Below are 8,393 nucleotides of genomic sequence, written 5' to 3'. Positions count from 1 at the left end.
GTGTTTTTGGCCTTGATGTGACCCACCTTAGATTGCAACCATCTTGGATCCTTGCTCATGAGCAAAAGACTCGCTCAGTGGTCAACATAAGTAATATAATGTAGGTCTGTTCTTTCTCTAGTTTTCTTTTAAGGTAGAACTTCACCTGCCCCAGCACACTGTGACAAGTTTATTACCCATAAAAACATATTTTAATGCCAACAGTTAATTAAATGTCATATTCCAATGTTGCTCACAACAATAATATACAACTTGCACAAAACATGGTTGATTTGACAAGAAATGTTTGCAGGCTGACAATATATATAGATATATAGATATAGTCTTTCTTATTAAAGGATTTATTATGCCAGGAGTCATGCAAAGAATTCAAAGCAGTAAACACAAGAGGAACAATCACTTGTTGACATTACCAAACCATTCAAATACAGAAACAGTAGGCTATAGAGAAATATATACATACACTGTTTTGTTGTGGTTGTTTTTGTGGTCCCCTTCTGTGTTATATTAAAACATTGCTCCCACCCCACTGGGTCCTTATTAAAGATAAGTCCAAAAATAGGATTTGGAGTATTTTCTACCAATACAGACCACCAATATAAACACTTGAGATTTCAACCATAGATCCCTATGAATTAGGCACTTAACCATTGGCTGGGAGTGGTGGCAGGAGTCAGCAACACAAGTATCCCTCTCCAAAGCCAATATTAATTCTTAGACCCAGAGTCCTTAAATCATTTGAAGTTAGAGGTTGTCATATGCCATATACATCATCTTTTCCCCTGAACCCATGCATTATGTATATGAATTTCAGTTTGAACACCATTTAAAGCAGTGGTTTTCAAACCATGCGCCTAAGAATCCCAATGGTTGTAGTAGCGAGCAACATTTCATGTAAAATCTTGTCTGCTATCACTCATCTTGTCGTAGAAGAATCCCCGATTAGAACAATTATAGGGAACAAGCTTACATGAAAGCTGAGCCACTATGGACTTTCTCTCTACCATGAATTGCAAGGGGGATTTTGGCTGTATACTAGGGACTCAGCAATGTGGAGAGTGAGTCATAATGTGGACAAGCATGTACCCTAGAATATATGACATCCCACCATCCTTTACACTATGCAGGGATTCAATTGCAAATGATCTGGAGGAGCTCCTCAGTAGATGGTGATGCAAAAATCCTTCCCTAACAGAAGAAAAGTTGAAAACCATGGCATTAGAACTGTAACCTCATGGAATTGGACCTCCTTAATGCAGTAGTGCACAGCACCATCACCAAACTCATCCAATATGAACAGAGGATGACTTGTATGTATCCTTGAATGTAAATGTGCATATTTATACATCGAAACAAGCTTATATTTTATTTTTAAAATCAAGATGCATCATGTTTCACTACTTTATTTACCCTGGTATGTTCCAAAGCTTTGTTCTTTGCCCTATCTTACTGCAAAGTCACTACAGGCAAGATTCATACAGCAGTTAAGCCAGAGTGTTGGAACATGAAGCAGACAGGACTAAGGTAGCTTGAGTCCATTTAAAGATGATTAACTCATTTGTGCTGTGAGATCCTTTTAAGAGAATAGAAATACAGCCACCTATTGGCCTAACTAACAGTACAATCCTTGCAAAGTAACACAATTTATCCACATAACAAAGACTCTCTATGTACTAGAATGGATTGACTGGGCTACAGTCACCTATAAAACCACTCAGCTGACTTGCAAGATACATGCTATCTGGGATGAATTTGCACAAAAGGATATTTTGTGGAAGGAATTAGTTTCACTGAAGTTAACTTAGGTTGTGTGTGCATTTAGAGAAGCTAAAACATTAACAGATCACCAAGTGCCATTTCCATGCTTTTTTGCTATAACTAAGGTTTCAAGAAACAACTGATGTTTTACCTTTTGTATATTCATAGAAATAGCAGGCAGATCACATGAACATACCTAGAATGTCCTAATATCATACTAATTCTGTAACAGTATAACTATTTACGGATTAATTTTAATAAGAATCTCTTCCATTCTCCCAACACTTTCTCTCAAAAACACTTATGGTTGCTAGCTGTTGGGTTTGGTACAGATGGCAAAGGGAAAAATGCCATTACATTTTTAATCATGGTCTACTACATTCAAACTTTTCCACTAATAATCTTCCCCTCAACAGCTATGTGTATTGATTCCAGCTAATTTAAGAGAATGTTTTATTCATCTGATGAAGTAGACTCCAGTCTATGCACCTTCTGTCATTATACATTTATTAGTCTTTAAGTTACTATAAGACTTTCTGTTGTTTGTTTTCTCTAACATGGCTACTCACCTTCCTTCTCCACTAAAATGCTTTCAAAACAGGTATATAACTTGAATTTATAAGGCATATGCAGAATCTCCTTGTTTTCAGCTTTCTTTATTGCCCTACTTATTTTCCATACTTTAATCACTTATGATGTCCTAAATGTTGATGTTTGCAACTTGATAAAACATTCACCTAACCTAAATTTCATGTGTAAATACAAAAAACAGCAAAGATGACTGGTATGAAACATCTAATTTACTGAGTGACTCAACTTCTTGTGCAACATTCTCAGGTCTTCTAACAGCATCTTCGGTTGTACCCACAAACTGCCATTTTCTTAGGGTCAACAACATTAAGGGATGTCTGTAAATCATGGTTAGGAATTGCATCATCCTCCACAGACTGCTGAATGGTAGCTCCCCAGGATTTCTTACCACTGGATATAGAGCTGCTGGGAGCCACAGTTCAACAACATCTGGAGGGGCACACAATTCTCACCCTATCTTGAAATGATAAACTCTTGTTACTACAAAATTTCTGTTGGGCAGCCTGAAAGATCAGTGATGTGTAATGCATCTAGAGGTGCATCAGAAGTAAGTTATATTTTGTTGGATTGGATCTGCTGTGCATTGGTATTTCAAAGTCCAATAACCCCTACTCAATGGCCTACTGTCAACCCTAGTTAGGAAAACAGGATGGTCCATTCCTGTTCTAGTGAGAACATCAAACAGAACTTTTTTGGTGACCAGGAATGCTTCCAAATGGACAGTTCTCAGTTTTGTCAGCCAAAAGATGGTGCAGCTATTTTGTTTTACCTTTTGTATCTGTGTGTGTGTGTGGGGGGGGTATCTTTAAAAAATCTAAAATGGTGGGGAATCAAAACAGAATTAGAAGTGGAAGACAACAATCTGTGGGGAGGGGAAAAAAACTTCCCCAGTTCTGGAATGAGGCAGGGCAATTACACAGTACAAGTCTCAGTTGGAAGCACACCATGATGATCAAAATCATCAGCAAGAGGACATACATACAGACACACAAAGAAAGAGAGAACATAAGTACACTACAAGCCTGCAGGATCTATTTCTTTGTTTTTTAACTGGAGCTGCCAGAACTACCAAGTGCAGCTAAAACAAATATTTATAGGGTAAAGATAGAGCCAAATATAATATGGTTTCTGAGCTGTTATGTTCCTTCAAGTCTTTTCTGATTTGTGGCGCCCCTAAACTGAATCTATCGCTGTGTTTTCTGGGCCAGATGTATTCAGAGGGGAAGTTGTCTGAGGCTGAGAGAGTGGGATTTGCCCAAGGTTACCCAGTGGATTTCCATGACTGAGACAGATTCCCAGCGTTCTAGTCCAGCATTCAAACCACTGTATCATACTGACTCTCCAAATACACTATTTCATGTAGAACAAACTGGAATAATCTGCATATGCAAGTACAAATCCCCATCTAAATTAGCATCAGGGATTTTAGCAGCCTAGCTGAGGGAGGTATGGTGGACTTTTTATTGCTACTTAAACTAGTGAATGTCATTAACACTTGACAATCTTTTACAAATCAACCAGTGATCTAACTATAAATCTGAGGCCATCTCTTGCCACAATCTATACCTCTGGTCTTTAATTTTTATGCATTTTGATTCGTGCTTAGATTAAACCATGACTAGGTTGGCCCAAACAGCCCCCCCAATTTCTTTAATTCTGCATGAAGCAGAAGAAACAGCAACAAAGGAAAGACACAGAGGAAAGGAGAGAAAGCAATAAGTAGAAAGAGGAAAGGAGAATGATATTCATTGAGGATTAAAACAAAAGAAAGAAAAGCCACTTTCTTAATGTGAATAGATTGAAAACTGATAGGTTAAACCAGCAACAACGCTGAAACTTCTTGAGACGTCAATGTGTGATTGAAGTCTCAAGAAGTTTCAGTGCTGTTGCTGGTTTGCTGCCAATCTTGGGGCATTAATAGGCTGACTATTCAGTCTTGATTACAGAATCAGCATCAAACCAGGTGCAGCATATCCTAATTTCAAGGAAAGACCAATGGGATTGCCCCTGACCATGACCACATTAAACAATGAGGAATTAAACTGTCTGTGAAGCTCCTGCACAGTAAGGATATTGTTTAAAAGGTCTCTTAGTCCAGAATGGAAGAGTACTAAATCAAGATCTCCTGATCTTGGCCAGGGTCTTGAGGATTACAGTTTGCTCTTTGAATCTATCAGCAAAATAGGTTGCTGGGAATTCCAGACTGTTATTTTAGGATAGCAGATTGTATAAACTAGTCTTTGGTGTACAAATGCTAGCAAAGAGGAATGGGCATCATGGCTCAAAAATCTGTGGGGTTCCATAAAGTGACAGAATATAGAAAACACAAACAGAGTTAATATTCTAATTTTGAATTGAAAATTCCCATAGACCTGTTGGTTTCCGAGATGTTACACATAAAATGATGTATACAGTAAAAGTATTAACTGCATCAAGTCAGCAACAGAAAAATTTCCATGGAAAGATTAGCTTATTTTTTTTTAATAATGCAATCTTATACAAACTCAGAAGTAAGCCCACTAAGACCCCAAGGAAGTAGTTTAAGGTTTTACCCTATCTGTTCAGCCTCTCCCAATTCTCTTCTCCTGCTAGCAGCTTCTTGGCTTTGGATCAATCAAGTCACGTAGAGTTAGGAACAGAGCAAATGATTTTATGCTTGAAGAGCAAATCAGATTAGTCCCTTTTGGAGTAACACAATTAAAACGACAATTTGCTTGTCTCAAATGTTACTGTGCATTTAATACAACGTGCAAAACAGATTTGCAAAATTAAATCTGGCAAAAATATGGATCAATGAGCAAGAGAAAGCTTTGTGCTTAAAATATTCTAAGGTGCATTGTAGAAAATAGCTTTGGAAAATGACCTGAGACATTTAGCATCCAATTGGGTGGCTGAACATATGTGATTCATTCCATGCCACCTACTGCATGTATTTCACTGAACGGAAGCCTTTGCCTTGACAATTTTGAAAAAGACAATTCAGTACAAATGTTAAAGTCAACTAAATGTTACCACGTCAACATTCATACGCAGGAGTAGTATTCTGTACATAGTACCATCCACTTCTGCCTCCAGTGCATGAGTAAAAAGAAATGATTTTCATCCTTAAAATCCATTAAAAATAATCTTGCTTAGTTATAATATTTTGAAAAAACTTTCATGATGTTTTAAAATTAATTAATAAAAACTAAATTTAAAGCATAACTTGGCAAATAACTCAACTATCTGACCTCCCTTCTGTGATTTTTTTTGCTGATAAATTTATACACAAATTCTGATTTCAAAACAAGCTTTTCTTGTTTCAGTTGAGCTCACCCCTCCAAGGCAGCTTGTAAAATTTCAGTCTGATAAGCCAGATCTTCAGACTTGTTGAAGAAGCTAATCAACAAGAATATTCAGATATAGCACTTGCAAGATTATAGTGTTTGTCACACTGGTGTAGTGAGGGTTTCCCCCAGATATGCTAATTTTTAGGTTTCAGAGAAGGAAACACTCCACATGTGCTTTCATATTCTTGATTCAGCCTTTCCTGAAGACCTCTACATTAGGATCATGCCCTTGCTCCTTTTGTCTTCCTATATTGCTTCATTTCATGCACTGGTAATAATTTTATAATTAGTTTAGATGAAATCAGCCCAGGGTTTTGTGTTTGTTTTTTATCCTGAGCCAAATCTACTTGCAAAGCCAGTAGAACAAGCCATTAACATCTGGAATAATGTCATAATTGTATATTTTTCTAGGAAATGAACTTCTGACAGGCAACTTGAAGGCACATTCAGACACAAAAAAGTGTCTTATAATAAGTGAGATCATTAGTCCAGCTATTTATCATTGTCTATTCTGAAAGACAATGCATGTCCTGGGTCTTTGCATAGCTCTATCCTTGTGCCCCCCCCCCCTGTTGTTGTTATGTGCTTGCTAGCTGATCCCTTTAGTTTTTTTAATAATGCCAGGTAGAACACATGTGCTCAGCTCACATATGTTGTTAACAGGTCTGCATCATATTATTAGTCAACAGACCTTCTAGAATATGAATGCTTTACTCATGACTCATCTAAATTCCTATTTATAGTTTCCTATCACACATGTATGGTTATTAAATCATGTACAAAGATAAATCGTATGGGGATTATGACCAATTTAATGCTTATCATCAGGGCAAAGCACCTGTAGTTAAAATGCGGTCTCACTGGAATACATAATTTCATGCTTTCTTCAGCCATCATATACCTAGTCATGATTTATAACAAAGGAAGGGATCACTGTTTTATAAGGCATGCTTTAAACTGTCCCTCCAGCACTTTCATGCCTTGATTGATCTCTAGAGATAGATCTCTAACAATGGAGTTTATCACATGGAGGTTCTTCCGTGTGATAAATGTCATCTAAGCGCCCGCCAAACGTCACGCAAGCGCCATGGGTGTGATCCTCCATGGCACTATGGAAGTGGAGTTGGGCTCCCTGCTCCGTTCCCATCATGCAATCGTAACCAGGGGAGCCTCCTGGAGCCCTTTCCTTTTTAATGATTTAAATGTGTATGTGCCTTCAGGCTGCCTATGGTGACCCCATAAATTTCATAGGATTTACTTTGACAAGGAATCCTCAAAGGTCGTTTGCCTACTAATTAATGGGAAATCAATCTAGGAAATCACCTTCTGCAGTAGGATACAGAACTTAATTTTTTATAATCTGAGCAAAAGTTTCTGCAATTTAAACACTATTCATCTGTGCATTATGAGCAAACACATTTTGTGCCCTTCCACATGACACAGTTATAGCATTATGATTCTACTTTAATTGCCATAGCAACTTCCGATGGAATCCTGGATTTGTAGTTTGGTGGATTGCAATAGCTTGAGAATCCAGGACCCGCCATTAACATGGATTCCCGTCACCAGTTGCATGGGTAGCAAGAGATCATGGCCTGCTGGATATGGAGGGGGTGGGCATTGATAGAAATACAGCATAGAGCATTGACTGTGCTCTGTTCTATGTCTGCCAGATCTACTCTTCACTCAATAGGCCAGAGGCCAAACAGGTGTGCACACATACTAATTAAGTGTAGTGGTCCCATTTCATACTACAAGGCTAATGTATGGCATGTCTGTGGGAAAGACTAATCAAAACTGAGTAAGACACATGGAATTACTATTGCAATGTGAGTGATGGTTGGTAAGGTAGGGGAAGGACTATATCATCAGTAGCAAGGGTATGTAATGCTAAACTCTTTTCTCAGTGATCCAGTGATTTAGTCAGACCATGATGGGATCAAGTATCTAAGTGCTGTGGTTGCTTTGCCTGACTCAGGTTGCGTAGTTAGGCAGAACTTTAGAAAACCACATATCTATCTATGCCAGAGTGAGGGACAAATTATTAGTGAGGTAGGTTGTTATTTTCATTTTGGGGAATGAGGCTTAAGGAATTGTGCCTTTTCTAAGGAAGCACTATGACTAAATCTGTCAGATCTAAATCCAACATGTTGACCATCAAATCACATTGTGCACTGAGGCATATGCAGCAAAATTAAGTTTCAGTATTAGGAAATGGCTAGTTCAAGGAAATGGTATTACTCAGCCTAGCAACGATATTCTAGAATTCAGTCACCTCTGACGTTTCATATCTGATTCCAGCACCTTATAATGAAAAATACATTTTCTAATCCCATTACCAAAATTTCACCTAGCAAGGGATGATCTAATTCCAAAATGGGCCCCTCATGCTCCCACTTCCTGGAGTGATTCCAAGTTACTTTGTGATGAATGAAAGTTATTACAATAACGTCAGATGTACAGGGTTTTTTGTTTATTTGTTTTAGCAATTTTCACTAGTAGGAAACATGTTCTGATCATCACCTCTATAGCCACAACCCACCTGGTAGCAATGACAAAACTGGGGATGAAGCATGGAAATAAAATAATACCTGCTTTGATGTAAACTCATCTGTATGAAATCCAGGAAGGATGAATCCTCACAAATACTGTATCCCACACCCATTATAGAATATCATATAGCAAAGAATATCTTTTTTCAAAGAATACCCCTGA

Source organism: Sceloporus occidentalis, unplaced genomic scaffold (genome assembly GCF_023333645.1).
Source record: "Sceloporus occidentalis isolate IW3139 unplaced genomic scaffold, rSceOcc1.0.p SCAF_5, whole genome shotgun sequence".
NCBI classification, from domain to species: domain Eukaryota; kingdom Metazoa; phylum Chordata; class Lepidosauria; order Squamata; family Phrynosomatidae; genus Sceloporus; species Sceloporus occidentalis.
Note: the sequence above shows the minus strand (reverse complement) of the source record.